This window comes from Carassius carassius, chromosome 32 (assembly GCF_963082965.1).
Source record: "Carassius carassius chromosome 32, fCarCar2.1, whole genome shotgun sequence".
In the NCBI taxonomy this organism is placed as follows: domain Eukaryota; kingdom Metazoa; phylum Chordata; class Actinopteri; order Cypriniformes; family Cyprinidae; genus Carassius; species Carassius carassius.
In genome coordinates, this window is record NC_081786.1 from 16,512,973 (window position 1) to 16,530,291 (window position 17,319).

General features: G+C 34.3%; 1 pseudogene; it reads right to left on the bottom strand.

The window, feature by feature from the left end:
* LOC132113385 (tyrosine-protein kinase receptor-like) overlaps nucleotides 1-11,282 on the bottom strand; it is a 49,025-nt pseudogene extending 37,743 nt beyond the window's left edge.
* Nucleotides 11,283-17,319: the final 6,037 nt, after the last annotated feature.

Here is a 17,319-nt window from a genome sequence, read left to right on the forward strand (position 1 = left end):
TACAACTATTAAAACTGATATAAAACTATTATTATAACTTATTGTTGGCCTGCTCTATTTAAATTAAATTTATGCATTTAGCAGACGCTTTTATCCAAAGCAATCAGCTACAGGAACTATTTATTTGCATATAGAAAATCCAACAGACAAATTGAGAATAATGAACAAAACAGTCAGTTGTGAAATGAGGCAAAAAAAAAACACACTTGTTAAATTGCTTAGGCATGTCATTAAAAATAAACTGATATTTAAAATTTAGAGGTGTATGCAGAGTTTTTGGCGCAGGGGTGTAGTTTGTCTATATTCAAGGACAGAACCAAGTCAGACGGTCTTGATTTGCATATTAAAGGGTGTGTAGAAAAAAAATATCAAACCCTTTCAAATCCTAGCATTTCTAAAGGGTGGGAAACAAAAATACACATATAAACTGCAGAGTTGACTACATGGAGCTTAGAAACATTGGTTTAACTGAAATCAAATGAGTCTATGTCTATGTGGCATGTTTCAAATCAGTCACATAGGTTTTTGAAAATCTGATTGCGTTATCCTTAATAAAGCTCATGCTGTTTTTTTCAACAGGGGCAGTTAAGATAAAAAAAACATCTTACAGTATTTTTGAGACGTTCCTACCAACAATCCAACTGCAGTAGCCTGTGCAAATGAGCAACTATGTGTTTCATACACAAAAAGCCTGAAGAAGAGACATATGTAGGCTAACAATGAATGTAGCAGCAACCGCCTCTCTCAACGTTCACAAGCCACTACTGCAACACTAAACCAGGCTGTCAGCACATATTTTCACCATAAATGTAGCTTAATTGTAGCACTTAGCGAAGATCACAGAACATGCTTTTGGGTTTGTCTGGGGCTTTGAGGCAGTGCTGAGAGCATGAAGATGTGTTGCTATTTAGGTAAATAGAAGAGACACAAATTTAACTAATCATGGAAATAATTTGCTCTATCTTACACACTGAGAACCACCTGATCAATTTCTGATTTGAATATGCTAAGCATGACTGCATTTATAGTATTTGACCATTATATACAGCAAAACAGTAATATTTTGACATGTTATTACAATTTAAAATAACTGTTTTGTATTTTGGTATATTTAAATATATAAAATGCAATTTGTTATTATTATTGTATTTTTGCTCAGCATTTTCAGCAGCTATTACTCATTCTAATGTGCTGACTTGTTGCCCAATTTATTATTATTATAAATGTTAAAAGCCCAAATGAACTCTCCATCCAGCTCTGCAAACAATATGAGACATTATAGCCCTGACTTTTAGTCACAGATTTAGTTTCGTTCTGCATCCCTAAAGGAAATGAGCTGATAATTATGTGCATTATGTTCAAACTAAGCCCTACAATGAAGAACATTTGACTTTTAACAAAAAATATGGACAGCTGTATTAAAGAATAAAGAGTGTGAGTATGCAAGTCCACTTATCTGAGCCCCTATTCATAAGAGGCAAAATCAGGCTTTCAGCATTTGCAATAATAATTGCATAATTGAATTTTTCTCGTAATTGGTTGCAGCTAGGGTCAAATTATCAGAAGTAAGGGGTTTTAAGATATATTTCATAGCACGGGGAGAAACATCCTACCCCCGTTTAAACCCTCAGCATTCATTTCCTGTCTGTAAAGTTCTATTATGCAGGGGACACTGATAAAAAGCAGGATGTTACTCTGCATCCATTCTTTTGGTACCTGTAAAATTAATTACATTTTGCACAGGACTTTACAGCTTTATCAGCAGAACATGGAAATGTGGTATCTCAGTGAAGCAAGGCACAACAGATCATTGTGGGTTTAGCAAAGATGGACCAGCACAATAGGAACAGCGACTGAGTTACGAATGCTGCGGCTCACCAAATGTTAAAAGTGGCCAACGAATTCAAGAGAGAAAAGATCAAACTGAGTTCTACTAAGAATTTCTAGAAAAAGAAAGTCATTTTCTGTCTGTGAAAATGAAAACATATTTAGAAAAAACATGACATTCAGACATTGATGCTGACAAACTGAAAGCAGCATTCATTTTGCTTTTTAAAATAATTCAGTTCAGGCCCACATCATCTATCATGGGATTCAGCTCTGCTTGGACTAAAATCAATTAGAAGATTAAAAAAATAGCAGTACTAAACACACATGAGAGCAGTTGTGTCCCTTCGCTTTGGAGAGAGTCTGTTTTCATTCAGTCTTTTGTCCTGTTGCCAGATCACTGCAGAAAAGACTCTAGCATTTATAAGGGATATCCATTAAAGTTAAATGTCTCAAGTCTTTATTCCGACTGAAACAATTGTTTGTTATTGTAAAGAGCTTATAGATAGCACATTATTAACAAGATAGCAAGAAAGAAATTTCTCACTGTATATCTTCACAGACATGTTGTGATCACGTATGCAAGTGTTACACATAAAAACAAGGAAATTAATGCTTTCATTCAGCAAGAATGCATTCAACCAATCAAGAGTGACAGTAAGACATTTATAATATTACCAAAAAAATATATATTTCAAATGTTGTTCATTTAAACTTTCTATTCATCAAAGAATCCTGAAAAAAATGCTCCCACAAAAAATTTTTAAGTAGCACAATTGTTTCCAACACTGATAATAATAATACAAAATGTTTCTTGATCACCAAAATCAACATATTTGAATGATTTCTGAAGGATCACGTGACACTGAAGACTGGAGTAATAGCTGCTGAAAATTAAGCTTTGCCATCAAAGGAATAAATTGCATTTAAAAATTGTTTATTTTAAATTGTAACAATATTTCACAATATTATAGTTATTATTGTCATTTTGTAATTTTCGTTCAATCTTAACGACCCCAAACTTAGTGTATATTGTAACAATGTATATTTGTGTATCACATCAGGCCTATATTTGCCATAAATAACTGAATACTGTTTCTTTTTTAATACATTGTTATATTTTTAATGTATTGGGATCAGTAAGATTTTTCATATTATTAAAGAAGTTTCTTATTCTCATCAAGGCTGCATGTATTTGATTAAAAATAAAGAAAAAAACTGTGATATTGAGAAATATTTTGGCAATTTTAAATAACACATACATAATACATAAAATGTAATTTATTTCTGTGATGCAAAGCTGAATTTTCATTTTAATTTATTTGCCATTTTAATGTTCTAAGTTTATATGTTGTGCCGTTTGTGTTACTTCCGACCTCTCCTTTTCCAATTATTGAATACACTGCAGTTCTTTTCACAGCTCTATAAAAAAGGTTACCGCTAATTACTTCAGGGACCCTTATCAGATTTAATGCCATTGAGAGAACATCACTTGACACAGAATGTTCCTTATAATCATTCAATCATTAACTAGACCATATCTGAGCTGCTGATAACAATCTACACTGCCAGATGTCAAAAACATCAAGTGATTCATGGACTAATCGTATAAGGTTACCATGTTTGGGTCAGTCAAACCAAAGGGATGTACTGTTTTTTCTGATGTGAATGATGTATTTCAACACATCTTCACTGAACAGGAGTGGTACAAAAACAACATTTCAGATTCAACTTCTGCTCTTAAGAAGCCACAGGTCTAAAACCACCTTAATATTGAGTCACTGAATGTCACAAACCAAATGTCAAAAACAGGACAAAGTCAAAACAGTCTCCTGACAACATCAAAGAGAAGAGATGTCTACATACACAAGGCCATCTGGACTGCTGCTCCACGGGAATAGAAGTGTTTCATTATTATGTAGTAGGTGTGATAGACGTTCAGGGACACAGTAATTACAGGCTAATTGTGTGTTGCTGGCCCTCTTGAGACTGTTTAGATGGACCTTGTGTAACTCTTAGGAGCACTTCAAGTATCTGCCACTTTTCGTGGTGGTGACCCGTTTTTAGAGGCACGAATCCCATGTTGTTGTACAGTGAGAACTAAACCATTTAAACCAATGTTTGAACCACTATGCAAGAAAAAATGAACCATAATATGGAAAGACAGTAGTTGTAAACAAAATGACTTTTATCCCCCTTTAAGGCCTTTGTACAACCTTGCTCCAGCATGATTTTCTCCCATGACAAAAATAAATATATAAAAATCATTAAAATGTGATTTTTGTGCAATATTGTTACGATTTTCACCCCTTACAAAAACTGTAAAATACATTAAAACTATACAGCATGAAGGGTGTAAATAGTCTCAGTTCCATTTTGTTTCCATTAGTGCTGACTGAATTTGCTAAGCTCAGTTATTCAAATCTGTAAATCTAAATATGGAGAGAAATGATCAAAGTGATCAAAAAAGTGGGTTTAATTTTGATATAATTTTGCATCCCCATTCTATCACTTTCCTAGGCTTTTTTCTCTGTAAAATTTTATATTTAATGTTTATTGCTTTTTAAATGCTTTTTGCTTTTTATTTAATAAAATCATACAGCTTAGGGTTTATATATTTAAGTTCAGTATTATTCATTTAAATTTTGTTAGGAGGGTTCAACTAAAAAAAATGAATAAAAAATATATTACATACTCTGTTACTGTGAAAATAAATAGAAAATAAAACATAAAAATATATAATGTGCATTTATATTTTATATAAATTAGTGTAACCTCCAGAAGTTTTTCTAAAGGCCATCTTCAGATTTTGTGAAGGTTAAGCATAAGAAGAAAAAAAAACTCCTATTTCAAAAGTTTCTGGCTTCTATTTGTATTATTTGGCAATATTTTTGTTTATCCATGCATATGGTCAAAAGATGAACAGACAATCAACACAATTTGGGCATGAGCCAGAGATGATGATGATATCTGACAGCTTAAAATAACTAACTGTGAACCGTTTATGTTGGCTATGAGCACAAATACTCTGCTTGCAAGTGATGTGCATTACAACACACTTATTGCGCCTCTTTAATGTTTGATGCTAAAAGCAAACACTTTGATCTGTGTTTAGAGATTCAGACCTGTAATTACTGGACGATTATGCAGCTACCTTGGCAAAAGAAGTCCATTTCACCAGACACACAGTCATGCTGAGCACCACTTATACACGCAAGCACCCACTTCACTTCCACAACTAAAACCTTCTTTAAGTCAAAGTCGACATATTGTCATTTCAGTAATTCATGGTGTGGGAATAATACAATGCAGTTTCCTCTGAAACCATGGCGCCGACATTTAACACTGTACTTATAGCATACATTTGACAAAATAATGCTGAAGCTTTTCACAAATTATATTACTGTCACAATGATGTCACCTAAGACTATAGCGTCACTGTTACTATGGTTTCATGTGTCAGCGGTGTCTCATATGTCCAATTGCAAACAACAAAAAGTAATAATGAAATTGCTCATTCAGAATGTGAGAAACTGATATGAAAAACATGACAAGGCTGAGCTTTTTTTCCCCATCATTGCAAATTCAAGTAGAGCTCACTCAGGAAACTGAAAGATAAATACATAAAACATTCCTAACCAGCTTGACTTTTGTCAACGTATGCTGCCTCACATTTTTTTGAGAAAAACAAAAAAATTTAAGTCAATGGCTGCTGCCAGCTGTTTGGTTACTCAAACTCTTCAAAATATATTTTTGGGTTTGGAACAACTTGAGTGTAAGTAAATTGGATTTGGGGAGAACTATCCCTTTAATCCCACACATTTTTAGGCTATATTTTTATTTTTATTTCTCTGTAGTGATATTATCAGTGTCTTATTCGGTGCTCAGATATGTCTGCAATCAAAAGCCAGATATTCAATATTTACTCAAACACATACATTTTAGCTCTATAGCTCTATATCTGCATCTATGCCATCAATTATCTAATTCCAATATAATGGAATTTATAAGAAACACAAGACAAAATTATACTTAAATAAGACCTAAATATAATTTGTACATTTGTCTTTTTGATTCAGCCAATGCTTTTATCCAAAGTTCCTTACAAGTAAGTAACAAAAGCCCAAAAATAGTCAAAGCATACAATGGCGGGGTCTATTTAAAGGCTAGATTTTAACAGGTAAAGTGAAGATTTTTTCTCAAGTGCCTTGGTTTAAGGTTGTAGATGGGTTAATTGCTTGCACGTGTGTTTCCATCAGGGTCAGAAATGCATTTTTCTATTAAGGGCCCATATTTGCCCCTGGAATCGACTTCCTGGAGATTTTTTACTTTTGTGAGGGCAGGTTTAACAATGACCTTCTTATGAAGCAGTCTCTTTGCGAATTAAGCACTCTCACAAAAACACCTGTTATATTCGCTGAAGCTGTGTAAACTGCAAAATGAATTACTTACACTGTATCAGGAATTCCTTGTTCATGATGAGAATTGGTGAGAGTTTAGAATTCATTCAGTGAGCATGCACTGAAACAAAACTCATTTCCAGCAGTGATAATCTAAAATTCTCTGTTTGGCCATTGCATTTATAGGCTTAACAGAATAATTTGTGCAAAAATATGTAAAAAGAAATCTGATGCAACATGAGCAGATTTAAATTTAACACCGCAATCAACAGTTTTCAGAAATGGCTTGAACAAGACAATACATAGGGCAGGATTTAATTTAGTTCATTGGAATTGATTGGATCGTTGGATCAGTATTGTTTGCTATTGCTAAATCTTGTGTGAGTGACAGGGAGCTGGAGCGGAGGGGGAAGGGAAGTTGTTTTTATTATAGATTATGAGGGCACATTAATTGAAAACAAATAATGATGTACAGAGATAAATTTATAATAAACAATATTTCATAGGTGAAATTATAATTAAACATAATTTTAAGAAGAAACTTATAATTTTAAGGGGGAAATAAGTTGATTTTAAATTTCATGGCATCAACACATCTCAAAAAAGTTGGGACAAGGCCATGTTTACCACTGTGTGGCATCCCCTCTTCTTTGTATAACAGTCTGCCAACGTCTGGGGACTGAGGAGACAAGTTGTTCAAGTTTAGGAATAGGAATGTTGTCCCATTCTTGTCTAATACAGGCTTCTAGTTGCTCAACTGTCTTAGCTCTTCTTTGTCGCGTCTTCCTCTTTATGATGCACCAAATGTTTTCTATGGGTGAAAGATCTGGACTGCAGGCTGGCCATTTCAGTACCCGGAACCTTCTTCTATGCAGCCATGATGTTGTAATTGATGCAGTATGTGGTCTGGCATAGTCATGTTGGAAAATGCAAGGTCTTCCCTGAAAGAGACGATGTCTGGATGGGAGCATATGTTGTTCTTGAACTTGGATATACCTTTCAGCATTGATGGTCCCTTTCCAGATGTGTAAGCTGCCCATGCCACACGCACTCATGCAACCCCATACTATCAGAGATGCAGTCTTCTGAACTGAGCGCTGATAACAACTTGGTTGTCCTTGTCCTCTTTAGTCTGGATGACATGGCATCCCAGTTTTCCAAAAAGAACTTCAAATTTTGATTTGTCTGACCACAGAACAGTTTTCCACTTTGTCACAGTCCATTTTAAATGAGCCTTGGCACAGAGAAAATGCCTGCGCTTCTGGATCATGTTTAGATATGGCTTCTTTTTTGACCTATAGAGTTTTAGCCGGCAACGGCGAATGGCACGGTGGATTGTGTTCAGCAACAATGTTTTCTGGAAGTATTCCTGAGCCCATGTTGTGTTTTCGATTACAGTAGCATTCCTGTATGTGATGCAGTGCCGTCTAAGGGCCCGAAGATCACTGGCATCCAGTATGGTTTTCTGGCCTTGACCCTTACACACAGAGATTGTTCCAGATTATTTGACTCTTTGGATGATATTATGCACTGTAGATGATGATAACTTCAAACTCTTTGCAATTTTTCTCTGAGAAACTCCTTTTTGATATTGCTCCACTATTTTTCGCTGCAGCATTGGGGGAATTGGTGATCCTCTGCCCATCTTGACTTCTGAGAGACACTGCCACTCTGAGAGGCTCTTTTTATACCCAATCATGTTGCCAATTGATCTAATAAGTTGCAAATTGGTCCTCCAGCTGTTCCTTATATGTACAGTACATTTAACTTTTCTGGCTTCTTTTTGTCTGTCCCAACTTTTTTGGAATAAGTAGCTCTCATGAAATCCAAAATGAGCCGATATTTGGCATGACATTTCAAAATGTCTCACTTTCAACATTTGATATGTTATCTATATTCTATTGTGAATAAAAGATAAGTTTATGAGATTTGTAAATTATTCCATTCCTTTTTTACTCACAATTTCTACAGTGTCCCAACTTTTTTGGAATCAGGTTTGTAGTTCAAATGACCTTCTAGAAACAATTTGCCCTTATAAAAATTATTTTATAACATACTGTATACCTTAATTAAAGGGTTAGTTCACCCGAGAATAAAATGAAAATTCGTCCATCTTCTACTCACCCTCGAAGCATCCAAGTTGTATGTGACTTTCTTCTTTCAAAACAATCCAATCAAAGTTATATTAAAAAATGTCCTTGCTCTTCCAAGCCTTTCAATGGGGGTAAGCTGGTTTTTGTCGTCAACTGTTCAGAAGACGTGAATGAATTTTCATTTTTCGGGTGAACTAACCCTTTAAAGTGCCAGTAAGAATACAAATGTAGTAAAACTCGTTTCGACCTGCCATTTAGGACAATACGTAATCAGAAATGTGGGGGGTGCAGTCCAACATTCTGCTAGTATCCACTTGAGACGGCCTAATGCATATTTCATGTTGCTTGATCTGGCAAGCTGTAATGTGATTGGCTAGCTTTATGCTAGCTTTGGCTTTTACCAGTCTGTCTCCCTTTATTTATGACTATTAAATAATCAGTACTTTTGGGTTGATGGAAACTGTGTTTGTAAAGTTTCCATACATTCCAATTCATTTTTGGGATGTTTTTTTTTTTTTTTTATACAGCCACAGACCAACATTGCTGCAACATTGAGTTTTTTCCCCCTGATATTTCACTATTACATTAGTATTTCATGTGAAATGTTTCACATAAATCCACTGCGAAGTGTGTAAAACAAAAGAAAATCTTTTTTTTTTTCATGATACATGTCTTTTGGGTGGTTCTTTGCTATCACAATAATAATCTATCTTCTGATTCAGCATGGTTAGAAAATCTGCCAACAGAAGAAATGTAAAATAAATGACAATGCATCTGAACAAGACTGAACTTGGATCATAACTCCTACTTCTTTTCTAAAACAGTGACATTCACTATCCCTAGATGGTTAAAACCCCTCAAGCTGACAGGGTAGACTCATAATACATGATATCAGAGAACTGCTTTCTCTCTTTAATGTTCATCAAAAAAGCTGAACATATTAGTATTATTACATACTGTTGTTGTTCGTACTCTGGGGAATTCCTGAGTCAGTCAGAAGTTATTTCATTTGGCTTGGAAAAAAAACATAAATAGATGAAAACTGAGAAGAGAATAGAGAAACCACTATAGAAAAAGAAAGGGAATGTAAAAGGCTAGAGCCAGTATTCACCTACATACTTGTACGTGCCTTGAGTTACTTGAAAGCGGGTTTCAGTTTTTCCTCAGACTGACATCTGCTCATTCAATTTTGCTAAAAGCTCCACTCAACAAAAGAGTGCAGAATTACATACAACTGATTGTCGTTGTGTGCCAAAAACATTAATAAACAAACAAACAAATGCAGAAATAAATATGTTAGACAGATACTGTACATACTGAATACTAAATTGCCAGATTGCTGAACACTGCAGAGAAATGACATACTGTCCAACACAAACCAAAACTGCTCATGTGGACCACTCTTTCCAGATTGCTAATTAAGTGAAGTCTGTTTGCTATTACATAAGAAATGACCTTATAAAAGCAACACACGCATTATATAAATCATACATACTCTTGTCATACTCCTGCCTAATGGACAACAAACACGGGTTGATAATCTGTGATGCTGATGAGGAAATTTTGTCTAAGCAGGACAGATGAGGTACTAATGAGAAGGATATGATTAAATATCACATCTTGCAGACCCAAACCAACAGATACATTAGCATATGCAAAGCCCTCCTAAATCAAAGTCATTTTGTGAATTATCTCTTTTAAAGTATTGGCTGAATAAATGGATATAATAAAAACACACTGGCATATGTTTAGACAGGAGTTAACTATATAATGAAGGTAGATTTTATGTGGACTGGGATCTATATTTTTTTATAAGGTGATGCCACATGATTTGAATATTAAGTTGATTCATTACAATTTTTGTTGACCAAAATGAATTGTTTCATAAATGTTCCACAGTCTGAATTTGCTGTAACAGCTGTTTAAAACCAGGTTAAAACATAGCCCATAAAAGTAAAACAAAGTCAAAATCAATTATTAAGCATATTTAATTAACTGCATCTTCATTTCTTGAGCATACAGAAACTGGCTTGTAGCAATAAACACCCTTAAATATAACTAGTGGAATAAACATTGTGACAACTAGCACTGGTTTCTCCTATATTTTTTGTAATCTAGCCTATATCTGCGCATGAAATGCATTCTAAACATCTGTTCTGATTTCAGACTGACTGTTCAAATGGCCTCCTATAAGTCACACGTAGAACATGAATTATAAACTATAATATTTTGGAAAGTAAATAGCTATTTGTCCTCAATTTAAAGCTCCTTTTAATTTCTAAAGAGAAACTTATACTACAGAGAGTTTGCCTTTAACTCAAAAAAGGTTGCCAAGAACAGATGAATCTCCCCAAGCCTGCTCAAAGCTGAGGACAATTAGTTCTTCTCCATATACACTAACTCTTAAAGGGTACTTTATTTAATTAGTATGACACCACATATTTAGCCAGCATATTCGGGGATGTCAAAGGGTTTAATGCCTCAGAATAAATTAACTTAATTTCAAAGTGCTGATGAAATCTGAGCGGTTAGCATTTCATGCCGTCCTTAAAAAGCATTAGGCCTATGTGGAAATCCGCTTACATGTGTTTGCCAATTGAGAAATTAGCGGTTTCACTGTTCTGTTTCTCATGACATCAAGATGAATATATTTGTAACCATCAAAGTCTGAATACATTTCTGTCAGCGTCTTGTTTGGACATCGCCAGAAACCAGCAGGTCAGAATGTGTGGCAAACACTTACCTGTGAAGATGAAAAAAGCTAGTTTTAAAAAAGTTTGTCGAGTAAAATAATCCATGGCTCCTTAAGGAAGGATCCTGGAGATAAAGTACTGAGTACTGTTAGTCTAATTTCTGTCCACTTCTATTCCTGGCGCGGGACAAAGCTCAATAATAACAAATAAAGCGTATTTTCGTTACTCTCCAATTCCGTCTTCCGTCTCCCGCTTCTCGCGCCTCAGAGCTGCTGTGATTCATTATGATGCTGATGCTGCATCATCTCTCTCTCTCTCTCTCTCTCTCTCTCTCTCTCTCTCTCTCTCTCTCTCTCTCTCTCTCTCTCTCTCTCTCTCTCTCTCTCTCTCTCTCTCTCTCTGCTACTGTTCCTGCCTGATAAACTGACGCTCGGTCCTAATGCCGTTTAGTCACGGTAGGTCAGTCTCTTACGCTCCATTGGGTTAAAGGTGGATTTGGTATTTATTTTTTTATTTTTTTGCAAATTACACATTTGTTTTACTAGTCAGGCTTTAAATATAAAGAAATGAACAGGGCTTTAGTAAAATAATCATTAATACTTGTACATTCACATGAGGTGACAGTACATGGTGTTCTAGAAAAAGATAATTAATTTTACTTGGAGCAGGTCACCCAATGGACGTCACATGACCTGTGGTGTCAGTATTATGCAAGTATTAATTGATCTGATTGTACTTTCCTAATAGAGACAAAGAAAAGAAAAGAAAAAAAAAACATTTATATATATATATAAATATATTTATATTTATATATATATATAATATATACACACACACACACACACACACACACACACAATTGCCAGACTTGGGGTTATTGTTTCTCTGTCATGTGATGGAGCATGTGTTTGACATGAGTTTCTAATATAGAGTTTAGATTCGCCTGTCATCCCTCTAGAATAATGATGAGACATTAGGCATTTAACCTTTCAGGAAATAGTTCACTTCCTGCTATAGACATTCTGCACATAGCTGACTGGTCAAATCCATATCAAGGGCATTATTTTCTCAACATTTTTCCCCTTGTAGTGTATACAGTATATAATGCAGTTCTTATGTGTGGAACATACAAGTTTAAGAAAAGTACGAGATAATGTTTTGAAGATCATGTCCTCAGTTCTGTGACAAATCAAATATTAATTATTTGACATATACCACTGAGAAAAATGAACATAGCATGTAAAGCATGTAAATACTTAGGTCTGTTTTAAAGTTTGCTAATTAAAACTGCATGATTTGTCGGACAATGGATAATTCAGTTGCAGATACGTGTGAATTTGATTGCATTATGCTTTGTAATACCTCAGCTATTCTTAGAAACCGTATTAACTTATTACTGGCCTCGGTCCGTTGGTGGAAAAATAAAAAGAATGATGTAATTCAAAGAAAGGACACAGATGAAGAATAGAAAGACGGCCAACCCAACATAATAACATGTTCATAGGTCAAAGAGAACATGGTGCTAGCAATGCCAATGCCATGGGTTAAATTCCCACTGAATGCATGAATTCAAAAGATGTATACATTCGTATATGCAACATATGTTTGGATAAAAGCATCTGACAAATGCATAATGGTAATGTAAATGTCATTAGATAATTCCTTCAATGGACTATGTTTTAATGCTATTAATGATAAACAAAATTATTGACACAAAATGTTTGATAAAGCATTGACACGGAATTTGAACATGCTGATTATTAAACAAAAAAATTAACATTTTAATATTCAGCATTCAGCGTATAAGCAGAAAGTTAAAGCACAGTTCTTCTTTCAGCACATTAAACAGCTCACTCATTACTCCTTTAGTGTGTTTCAGATGTATCTGTTGTGTTAGCAGTATAATATATGCTGAAAGCACTCAATCACTTGACCCTCTCCAAGCCATTTAGCTGCTTGTTATTTACTGCTCAAGGAGAGATTCTGCAAAGAAAGAAAGAAAGAAAAAACCTTTTAGGCTTGTCTTTAAATCATAATGTACAGCTTCTCCAAAAGCATTTCCTAGAAAATGCAAATCGGTTAAGCGGTTTTTTCATATTTTGACCACAGTAAACCCTATAAGTAAGACTGATCTTGAGAATAATTTACCGTTATTGTGTGGTGGGCGAAAACATTTTCCCTTCGGTTTTTACTGCTGTGTCATTTTTTACAGTATGCCACTGAATTTTTCCAGCAAGATTCAGAGGACAATGTAATATAGTTTCTTTGTTTGTAATAAGGCTGAATCATCCCTCTCAGGTCAGTTATTAAATTTTATCCTTTCCCAATAATTGTAAAGCCAGCCTTGGGCTGCCATATCACAAGCAAAAACTCTTCATGAGCATCAGTCAACTCAACACAGAGGCCTGAAATGCTTTCATGTCCATGCCATATTTGTTCTGGAGAGAAAAACAAATATTTTCTTACTTGAGAAAATAACTTAATGACCAGAATATATTTAAAATGAAGAGTAAGTGCATGCACTGACATGTGTCTGCTTATATATCTAAGTTTAGTCCTCTGCAATATATCTGCTCCCATAAAGAACAATTTCCTGTGCTTTCATGCTGAACGCTGTGAGCCTTCCTGAAGGCTAAAGAAAGAAAAAGAGTAAGAGGAATCTATATCCTGAAGCAGAATATCAGGAATTTTCCCACAGTTCTACAACAAAAAAGAATCAATAATTTGCACAATATTGATCCTAATGTAGCAACTTGCTAACAACATTTGTGAAGCACACAAGAGTTTCCATTATTCAATTACAAAGATATGTGTGTGAGGTATGAGTCTCTGTCAATGCAAAAGTTTCTTCAAGCAATCTTAACCATAGACCTTATTCATCATTTCTGTCTTATACAAACGGAGCAGCTCCATTGTAGATTAATCAGTCAGACACTCCTGTCACAGGTTTCAGAGACTGTCTTTGTCAGTTTAGCTCTTTATGTATAATTTAAAGTTGATCTCATGGGTAGCTGTCTGTAGGTGTGTGTTAACATCTCCTTCATTCACCTTACGAACTTATGCTTATTCAGCACTTTATAAAGTCAGGTTTTACTCAGCACCTTACAAACCTCAACTTATAATGTAGTCAGCGCTTTTTAGGCTCATGCGCATACTATTTTATTTCTCATTTTAAGTTCAGTTTACATTTAGAGATTCCTTGCATGCCAAATAACTTTTTTGCTGTACAACATAATTGACTTCATGTTCACTTATGTGAAATCAATTTCTGTCCTGCGATTAGGATAGTCACATTAGTGACATTTCAGCAAAGTTTTGATGGCAAAAAATGGTCCATTGTGAATTATCAGTAATACAGTGACCAAGCTTTTTGTTGGTCTATGTAGTGAAGCTGTGTGATCAACTTAAATCCTTTGTCAAATCTGAGCTTGGAAATCATGCAAAATTCCCAATCATATGGATTTCTGCTGAAATTATTGAATTTCACCCATGAAAATTTGCCAAGCAGTGGTAACTGTGGCCACACATTTTTATGTAAAAGAACCCTGGCCTATGCTAAAATCACTATATATATATATATATATATATATATATATATATATATATATATATATATATATATATATATATATATATATATATATATATAATATTATTTGTTAATTTCAGCTTGATTGAACATTTTTATTGTCATGATGGGAGTCCTTATTCTCCATCGAGGAGGCTTAATTCCAGTCTCCATAGTCACTCTTCTTTCGAATTTGGAGATACTTTTGTTGACTAGTTAGAATGAGATAGATATGCTCATATGGTAGGAATGTGGCAAATGGATGCATATACAAGCTTCTAGAAATTATTATCTTGGATAATAATAAGATCATGTGTAAAACCATACAAATGATTCCTCACAGTCTACTCATATACTGATAGAAAAATGCCTTTGGAGTTCAGTAGATCATCAAGAGAAGAATGGACAACATATTCCTTTAACTATCCAAAATATAATTAAAAGAAAACTGTTCCCAAACTTTAAATTCCGTTGAGTGAAATCATCCAGCAACTCACTTTCCACTTCCATTGGAATAGGCCGAGGCACTGGCACAAACAATCAAGCACACATAGCAGGAGGCTGCACATTACACTCCCTGGACTCAGCACTGAGCCACAGAGCAAATAACCGTTTTCATAACATTATCACATTATCCATTCATATCTTATAGTGTCATCTGATCATAAAAAACTGTAAAGGTTAACAAATTAACCCATGCTGTGCTGAAAATCCTTTACCTAATTTGGTGTTTCCAGTTAAAAATAACCAGCTTCTTAAAACTTGCTTTAAGTCTCTCATTCCACTATATTATCACCAAATCTGGGTTTCAATCTCATACACCTCAATGTATGTGAATAAAACATAATTTGTGGATAATTTAAGATTAACTAGCATGAGGATTTAAAAAAAGTCAGTAAAGTGTGCATATTTTTAAAGACACACATGCACACAAACTAAACTCAAAGGTACAGATTTAAAACTGTATGAATAAATATAATGCAATAACGATGAATTGCATTATGAGACAAGTATCCCTTTTCCAAGCAACACTGAGCAAAAATAGAACAGCGAGTGTTTTCAAGCAGTTTATTAAAAAAAATTGAATTTTTTCATTGCTAAAATACTCAAGTGCTATACTTTATCAAGCGAACCGGTGTCAGAAATACTTTGTGTTTGAACAGGCGTTACAAGAGTCACAAATTTAGCTATTCATTTGCATTAAGACAGCAATGCCCTTTTGTTGTTGATACAGCATATGCATTTATTCCAATATTACAATTGATTTAAGCTTTGAAAAAACCATGCAGAAAAAGGTATATGACACAGATATCTTCCCATTTCATATGAATATCATAATTTAGAATGTTATCTCCTAGATAGCAATGAAAATGAATGGAGAGCAAATTTTGCAATATGATTTTCTCTTGAGTAAAAGACCTTGTAAAAGCAGTCCACACAGCATCACGTTTATGTTCAGATATGTCATGATATCAGTCAGTCTGCAATCAATAGAAACTCATTTCCCATCCCCAAACTCACCCGGACTATATAAACTTATTAAATATATAGCTCTATTCTCCAGCTGCATGTTAATAAATGTCACAGGAACACTTTCTCAGTGGAAAGGTTTTGCTGATATCTAACTGCTGTCATCTGATCTCTTTGAACTCTAATAAAGAGTTAAGAGACAAACTAGGACTGATTGAGGATGTTATAAAGTGTTGTTTTGTAGAAACCCTTTGCACTGAAAATTCCATTGACCATTTTCCTCATAGAAGTGGTGATTAGTTAACGGATATTTGTTCAAGTTTCCCATCTTTTTCCATCTTTTAAACCAAGCTGGACATGCACATCAATAATGGGTAAATAGTGGTTATAGGACCATGCTGTGCAGTGACCCGTTAAAATGAGTTAAATGGGAAAAACATCAATTGAGCGATATCCAGCGTGATGCTTCATTATTGTGACGTGCATTTATACAACCAATTAATTTGAAGTGTCTGTAGACCCAATAAGGCTCAACAAGAAGTTATAATGATACGACTAAATTAGCTTCTCTCATTAGTCCTGTGAGGTCTAATGTATAGAAGACTTAAATAATTCATTAATTAAATGATTGCATAAGCAATAGCTTTGTCACACACTTAGTTTTTTTCATCAGTATGAATCTTGTGTTTATCAGAAATGTATTTAATAAGATTACACAGACATACAGTGATGTTCAGTAGGCTCACATTGGAAACCTGATATTTAAATTTAAACCTCCATACTATTTGATTTAAGTGTCTTTGCTTCAGAAATATGTGATATTCTCTGCTATGTTACTTTATGAAAAAAGTCTTTTTTTTTCTTTCTGTTTTTTCAGCCTGTGCAAACTAAATTCACAAGTGAGATTTTTCAATAATACCAATCAGCAGAACAACGACGTCCTCTTTGACAGGATCACATATTATCAAGCATTATTAACAGTTAATTGATTCAGTGTGCCTGAAGGGTATCAAACCAGAAAGTTATCAAACAGCCCTTAAATCACCTTGCAAAGACTTATGGAAATAATTTCTTTCCTATATATATATATATATATATATTACAGTTGGTCCAGCAGTTTTTTTTTTTGTTTTTTTTTTTTTTTTACTTGTACTGAATTTCCCAGATGTCTAAAGTTAATTTGAAAACATTTGTTTATTCTTTATTTCATGGCTTTAGCCTCATGGCTAAGTATTCCAGATCTACTACAACAGAGGTTTCAGGTAAAG